Here is an 8,782-nt window from a genome sequence, read left to right on the forward strand (position 1 = left end):
TGGTATGCTGAAAGCATCTTTACAATCTTCAGAGCTCATGAGGGATGCTATTGACTTTTTAGTCCATTCTGGTGCACTGTTTTCCTATGCCCAGGAACTAAAACGTAAATATTTATCAATTTGTGCTTTATGTGGCATCAAAGAAAGAGTCATCCCAACTGTGTCCCTTAGCTGACGGTTCTCAGCCCAATGGGCTATGAATGCTGAGAGGGCCTTTTCACAGAAGTTTACATGGGTAGGAAAGCACAAGCGCACATGACCAAAGACTCACTGAAGAAGTATTGCATGGTGTACTACAATAAGATTAATTTGCAAAAATCTCTTTGGACCTCATATATGCTATACGTACACTGTCTGTCTATATACCATGTTTTTTTTTCAGTGCAGAAAGCAAGCAATGATAAAAGCAAAACGTCCCATAAACACCGGAAAAACACCTTTTCTGTTGTTTTTAGTGGCGTGAAAATGTGTAACCACTGATAACAACTGTTTTTTAAGATATTGAAAACACTGAAAAAACCCCACCAGAATTTACCAAAAATAGAAACTGAAAACAGGACAGCCTATATATGAGGAAGGTGATGGCACTGTACGCAAACCCCAGTGCGCAGATAGCTATCAATGGGGCAGTCTCAGATCAATTCACCCTTCAACGGGGGACAAGACAGGGGTGCCCCCTGTTCGCCGTGCTGTTTTTACTGGCGCTGGAACCCCTGATCAGAGATATTGTAGTCAATAGAGAAATGTTGGGAGTCACCATCAATGAGACCACAGCCAAACTTGCAGCTTATGCCGAGGACTTACTCATAATCACAGAGAACCCCAAATCCTCTATCACTGCCCTCATGAACACCATAGGTAAATACTCAGCCCACTCCAGCTACAAACTAAACAGAGACAAATCGGAATGCATGCCACTTAACGTCCACACCACCAGAGAAGTAATATACAACTCAGGATTAGTCTGGCAACCCGGGTTCATCAAGTATCTAGGGATCCAATTTGGCAAAAACCTCAAAACCACACTCAAACAAAATGAGAAACTAACCTTAGAAAAGATAAAAAGCTCCTGGAATCCTGGTCGCCCAAATTCATAACATGGTGGGGGAGGATAGACACAATAAAGATGATGATCACCCCAGTGATCAACTACCTGGTGGGAATGCTCCCCCTTACACTCACAGACGAATTCAACCGTAAAACGTACAGAATGATAAACAAGTTCCTATGGCATGACAAAAAACCAAGGATAAGCCTGAAAAAACTAAAACTAGATAAGAAACAAGAAGTTCTAAACCTGGCAGATTTCAGAACATTTCAGTCTGCATTCATAGCGAGACAGGGAATGTACTGGATCCTGCCTAACCAGGGCTACACGCCGGTCTGGCTCAGGATTGAGAAAAGCCATACTAAACAATATCGACCCAATAACACTGCTCACCACGAGCAAACAGACACAAAAGAATAGCCCTATACTTAAAAACACTAGATACGCCCTGCTTAAGGTAGATCAAAAACTGGAACACAGCGTTAAAATTTCTAACTGGGAATCGCTGTGGGCAAAACGCCAAGATAAAATATAGGGTGAAACCCCTAGCCATCGACTCTTGGAAAAGACTAGGGATCTCATACCCAGCCCCGTTGGAGGAAGGGGAAACCCCTACACCTTCAACATGCTAAAAATACGACATAACCTACCAGATATAGAACTCTATAACTTCCTCAAAATCAGAACAGCCCTAACCAAATCAAAAATAGCAAGACACAAACCCTCAATCATCCAGTATATGGAGAATCTGAACAAAGTGGGCCACCAGGTGTCCCACATATACAAACTACTCTGCCCCAGCTCCTCCAAGCTTAACGATAAGACAACCAGCTACTGGGAATCACACCTAGACACCACACTTAGCGAGCAGGAGAGACACATCCTCTGGTTGTCCCCATCGAAAAACATGATCTCCCCGGTGTTAGCTAAGACAAAATCTGGCTTCTGCACAAGACCTACTGGACCCCAGTTCGCTTAGCGGCCCTAGGGCTGAGGGGAAAAACGACTGCTGGTGGAATTGTGACAGAGAACAGGGGGACCTGGCACACCTCATCTTCCACTGCACAAAGGTCAAAAAATGTTGGAAACAAATATTTACCTTTATAAATAAAGCCTTAGGCTGCACACTTAAAGAAGTGTTTGCCTCACTCACCACCCAAGTTATAACATCTGATATTGACACGCAACATGACAGAAACCTCCTGGATCTCCTGCTAACGGCAGCAGTCAAGATAGTACTCACCAAGTGGAAAGACGCCTCCAAAGCCACCTTCAGGGGTGGCTCAACTGGGTGACATACCTTAAAGGAGCCAACATCACAGCCTTACGAAACACATCATGGAGAAAACCCAACAGGGGTATGTGGGCATCCTTGGACAAGTTCCTAGTACCTTACGAGCCCCTGTGAAAGTGCTATCCAGAAACAATCAAAGGACCCACCTCCACACCACCCACTAGAGCAGGACAACCCCTCCCCCTAAACTCTTCTCTCTTCCCCCGCCTCTTTCTGTTTCTTTCAGAGTAGACAGTTGGACAGGGGGCCGGTCATGCATATATTTTGTTTCATTCCGACCAGCCTGACGGTTACCCCTAGCACAAAGCACCAATGAATATATGTTATACGTTATATGTGGGATTGTAGAGATGCAGGGACGTTCAAGCTTATGTGCTCTACGAGTAAACTGGTCAACCAGCAGCTATGCCACATGGGCTGTCACCCTTGTATGTACAAATGCGATGATGATTACATGTTACTTGTCATATGTTGTAAGTAAAAAAAAACAATAAAAAATATACCAAAAAAAAGAATTACAAAAAATATGTGCTTCATTTGTACTAATTCTGATATATTCTGAAACATTAGCACAGTTCATTTTTTCTATTTTTTGTGTGTTCTAGAAATAAGAAAGCATCCTACACCGTCTCTTCTTACTTCTGTACTCAGCAGGGTTGTTGCATAAATTCTCTAACTTTGAAGTCAGTAAAAGAAAAGTAAACACCAGGCTCCAGAATGAGCTTGACATTTGACCTCTGTCTCTGAATGCACAAATGTGACAAGATAAGAAGATTTAAAGGCCTGTTTACAGAAAGCAAGTCCATGGAAAAATACAGTAAGCAAGGTTTGGGCAACAGGAGGGATGAATTCAAGCTGCGCAGACTAAAGAAAATAAAGCCAGCAATTAGAAAGGCAGAAAATGTGAGTTACAAACCACAAAGCCAATGGTAAGCAATGGGCAGTATGCATTTCTAGATCAGCTTTCTAAATGTACCCAAGATGTCTTTAGGCTTTGACCTAAAAAAAAAAAAAAAGATTAATTGCGGTGTTAGCTGAAACGCTGGAGCTGAATCAGAGAGCGACTGCTGTATGATCTTTAAGCAGGCAGTGCCATGCGCCTTTTCCAAGATCGGCACCCTGAGTGTGATCCCAGTTCACTCATGCTTAAAAGCCAGCTCTGTCCCTCACCAAAGGATTAAAGTGGCCTCAAACATTCAGCAACCTAGCAGCTCAGACTCCACTACAAGAGTATTGGGCAGACAATCAAGGGCACCTCTACAGAGACACCAACATTATGGGTAGGTAGGCGTACTGGGTAATCCCTATATAGTTCTGGGCGAATGCTTTAGCACGTCAAAAGTAGATTTGGGCGTCCCTGCAACCCTGGTTAGAGACAGGGGCAATTCTTGAATTGCACCTGTAGTTCTTGAATAATTAGATGACTCCAGTGCGCACTGTCTCCTTTAATCCACAAGACCTGTAACACATCCCATTTAGGGAAGGACCAGAGACAGGTAGCCTGGGGTCTCTTGTTTAAATAATAACTCAATGATGAAGAATGCCAAGTCTTTCCTATTAATGTTAACAGGATGGGGGATCATTCCCTCCTCTCTGGCCAGAAAGGGTTATGGTTACATATTTGAGGGCGACACTTACTCTCTCATGTAAAACCTTAATAAGGTACTTTGGAACAGTCTTTGTGGCCATACTGATTAAAGGGGAATGGCATTCCAGTTCCTGGGCTACTACAAGCTAGGAAGAGGAGCACGGATGCACCATAAGTATGACAGTGCGCACTGCAGCCATCAAATCCCATGCATAGGAATCCAGCACCTGATAGACACATTATGGTCATTAGTGGTAGCCAAGAGCAGTAACGTACTGCTTATTTGTTCTATGGTACACATTGTGCTGCCTTTTCTACGGCTAGTCTCATGGTTCATGAAGGCAGCTGAAGGAACAAAAAGTAAACAGGTCTATGAGAAACCTGTCTATTTTCTGCAGTTACCTTTCCTTGCCAATCCTGTAGCACCTCAGCAGCAAAAAAACTATGGGCGGGACAAGTTAGCCAGGCCTATGATATCACTTCTTTTATCTTTTCTTTATTATTTTCCTATATAAAAGACAGAATAAATATATCTATCTCCCTAAGGTACATATTATCGTGTGCCATAATACCAAACTCCATAGTGAAACTACAGCTTATGATATCATTGAGGGTCAAAGGGTGTACTAAATTGACGACCCACAGTAGTCACTGGTTATTGTGTCACAGTTAGCCCACTTTATAGGAACTGTGAGATGCTCTCTGTGCCGAGGTCCACTGAGAGGGACTAGTAAGTAATAAGGGCTCCACAATACAGTGTATCATCGATCATAAGGACATAGATTTAGAGTCCAGTGCTACTGTCACACCTTTTAGCAAACATATCAATAATGGATGCTCTCCTCGAAGCCGTACATTTGCTTGGGTTGCCAAGAAAGAAGTGAGAGCGGCATTTGAAAGATACAGTAGGAGAAGAATTAATCACACACCCAAGAAAGCCCATTGTGAATCTGGAAAAGAGCGAAAGAAGAGGTCAAGCTAAGGGAAATGGTGAGTCAGCAACAAGAGGTTGATAACATTAATCCTGAAACTGCTCTTATCCTAAAAGTTTCTTTATTCTATTTCATACACTAGAAATGAGCGAGGTGACGGCAGCCCCAGAATGAGAGGAGGGGGTCCAGATTCTCCAACAGTGGTTGTTGACATTAGCCAGCACATTCACCATCTTCAAAAATCAAGTGCAAACTGGAAAGTGGCAGCCACTGAAGAAACACATCAAAGTCAAAACTCCATAATTGATTCATATCAAAGAACTACTATGCTTTTACCTATCGGACCTTGAGGTTGTATAAAGTAAATTGTTGGAATTGTTAAGAGAACAGAATGTCCCTAGAGAGTAACATTTGTATTTTCTACATTTGACAAAATAGTCTTATATGATATAAAAAAGGCACATGAGAAACACTTTAAAGATAGCCGTAAAGCAACACAACTATGCTCTTTGTTCATTTGTATTGGCGACTTTTTCCGTACCTACACCTTGCTCCATTAATAAATGTTACTAGTGTTGGACAGACTCCATGAGAGGACTTGACTGGCTGCTCAGGAGTTACATTTTCCACCCTCTGCTTCATCACTAAGACAGGTGAGTCAAGGAGGGGGCCTTCCCTGTGCCAGGGGCCTTCTATTAAAATATACTTTCAGGATGCTTTATGGTGAACAGTTCACGTCACCATGGACGGGGAACTGTATCCGTTAAGGGCACTCACAGTCATCCAGACTCCCTCTATCACATGTTGTTTTTGTAGGGGACCCCAGGCTTCTCATTGATACTCTGATGACCTCAAACAACGGCAACAGAGGATTTAAGAACCCATTTCTGTGGCAGGACCATCCCCAAAGGATCATGCCCTGAGAACTGTATTCTTCATCTTGTACCACCTCCTCCTCCTTCTCTGTTCTTGGCACATCTCAACTATCTCTCTGTAGCATCCTCTCTCTGTCTGTCTCTCTCTCTCTCTCTCTGTCAGTTAATCTCTTCCCCCGCCGCCCTGTCTCCCTTTCTCCCACTCGCACACCATCTCCTTTATTTCCCCTGTAATCTTAAAATGACTCAATGCCTCTTTTTCTCTTACTCTGCTCTTTTATCTCTTAGACAATGTATTCTCTCCCAGCACCATGTATCCTTACTTCGACCCTTTCTTACTCGTGCACACCTGCCCCCCCAGACCATCCCATTATTCCTCCTCTTCTTTTTCTTCTCTCTCTTAGGTCCTCTCAACTGGCCTTCCCCACGTGCCTCTCTTAAACCATGTCTTCATCCTCTCCCATCTGCCTTTCTCTCTTCTTATCTTGTATCGATCTCCTTCCTTACATGTTTTTTATCCCACCCTCTCTCTCTAGGCTATCTCATGCATCCCTCTTCCACGTTCCTCTCCTCCCATCTTTTTCATCCCTTTCCAACCCCCTCTCAAGCTCTCTCCTAGGTCATCTTATGTTACCTTCCTAATTTAGTCCCTTTCCACCCATCTTTAATCCTTTCCTACAACCTCCCTCTTATTTCTCTGTCTCGTAGGCCATCTCATGTTTCCCTCTCTCACCATATTTCCTCTTCCACATCACTTTCAGCCATCGCCAAAACCTCTCTTTTTCTTTTTGTCTTTCTCATGGAACATCTCGTATTTCATTCACCTACCTCTCCCTTGATCATCATTCATCACCACCCCCTTCCTGTTAATTCTGCATCCAAATGCAAACTCTTTTACCACAGTCTGAACTTTTTCTCTATCTCATTTATCCAGAAGTCACTCTCTCCTCCTAGATTCTGTCTCTCACCTTCCAACTTACTTCCCCTCAGCCCCAGGCTTCTCGAAAATACTATCCTCCCCTCCTCTAGGAGGGTATATTGACTACCCCTCCCTCCTTAACCCCTTCACTGCTCAGCCTCCCCCCGTGCTAAGCCTTTTTTGGCTATTTGGGGTAGTTTCTGCTAAGGCACCTGTAACATTTTGTCTACTTTAGGTATCCATGCCAAATTTGCACCCTTTTTTTCCAACACCCTGAGGATTCTAAAGGTACCCAGGGGTTGTGGGTTCCCTGGAGGGGACGCAGAAAATAGCCAAAATACAGCTAATTTATTATTATTTTTTGTTGAAAAAATTGGAAAACATTTCTGCAGAAAAAAGCGTCTGTTTTTCCCCTGCTAATGGCATCAACAAATGGTTTGTGGTGCTGAAATCACCATCTTCTCAGCTTTCAGGGACAGGTAGACTTTTGACTGAAAACCAACATTTATTATACAGTTTGGCATTTTACTGGGACATAGCCTATTTTTCCTATTTTCTGTGCTTTCAACCTATTTCCAGTTAGTTGTAGAAATAGGTGTGAAACAAAATAATGGATCACAGAAAGCTACACATTTCTGAATACTAGACAACATTCTGAATTCAGCAAGGGGTCATTTGTGTTGATCCTTCAAGGTTTTTTTTTATTGAAACTAACAGTTGAAAATAGAAAATATTGAAAATGAGTTAAAAAAAAGCCATTTGTGTCAACTTTTTCACCTGTAACTTCTAAGTTTGAGAGCTTTTTGGAAGCAACCCGATGGTTCCGGGGATATATAGGACTTGTAGGTTCTTGTAGGACTTGTAGGTTCACCAAGAACCCGAGGAACCCAGAGGCAATAACTAATCTGCGTCACTCAATGGTGTTTCATTGTGTACCGGGTATATCGCAATTAATTTAGTAAAATATATAGAGTGGAAACTAGGTACCAAGGAAACCAATATATTTTCAAAAAGCGGACCAAAAAATAGACTTTATAAGCAGTGGTTTTTTGCACATCTCCAAAATTGTGGGTACCCATGCAAGCATGTGAATTAGAGGTCATTTTTCAAAATGACTTCTTTTTTTTTACAAATTGTCTTACATTTGGAAGGCAAAAATGTAAAAAAAAAGTCAATTGGTAATAACACTTGTTCTACTAGATTGTGTTGCCCTAAGTCTCCCGATAAAAATGCTACCTCAGTTGTGTTGGTAGGCCTATTGTACGCGACAGGAAACTGCCCAAAACGTAACATGGACACATCAAATTCTTCCAGTGAAAATTTACCCTTTTTTTGCAAAGCGCCTAGCAGTGGATTTTGAACCCTAGCTCAGCCGGCACCTAGGGGAACCGAGCAAACCTTTACAGTTTTCAAACTAGACATCCAGGGAAATCCAGGATGGGGTGACTTGTGTGGCTCCCACCAGTTTCTGTTACCCAGAATCCCCTGCAAACCTCAAACTGTGTAAAAAAGAAACACATTTTCCTCACATTTCTGTAATGGAAAGTTCTGGATTCTTCATGGATCCATGAAATTCCACAACGTCTCCCTATAAAAATGGTACCTCCATTTAGAGAAACCTACCAAACCCACACATTTCTAAAAACTAGACACCCGTGGGAGTCCAGGGAGGAATACCTTGCGTGGATCCTCTAATGTTTTCCTCCCCAGAATCCTCTGCAAACCTCAAATGTAGCTGAAAAGTCACATTTTTCTTACATTTCCTTGTGGGAAAGTTGTGGGATCACCACGCTGACACAAATGTCCTACTGCCCAGTATTCCTCCCGTCTCCGATAAACATGGTACCTCACTTGTGTAAAATTAACAAATCATTCATTCATGCATTCATTCAGTTAATCTCCCATTCATTATTTTGAACTCCTTTACAAACTGGTAAAAAAGCCAGGGCTTTAAGTAAGGCAGGTTCTTCTGGGTCCGAGACCTGGCAGTAGGTAAAAGCTGATATTTTCTGTTCTTAAATTCACAGTAAAAAACATTGATCCATTTCTGAAGATTGCTGTACCAGCCTTTATGAAAATCCACAAGTACCTTCTGTTCACATTTTCATGTATTTTGTATTTGTTTA

Source organism: Lissotriton vulgaris, unplaced genomic scaffold (assembly GCF_964263255.1).
Source record: "Lissotriton vulgaris unplaced genomic scaffold, aLisVul1.2 SCAFFOLD_2833, whole genome shotgun sequence".
In the NCBI taxonomy this organism is placed as follows: domain Eukaryota; kingdom Metazoa; phylum Chordata; class Amphibia; order Caudata; family Salamandridae; genus Lissotriton; species Lissotriton vulgaris.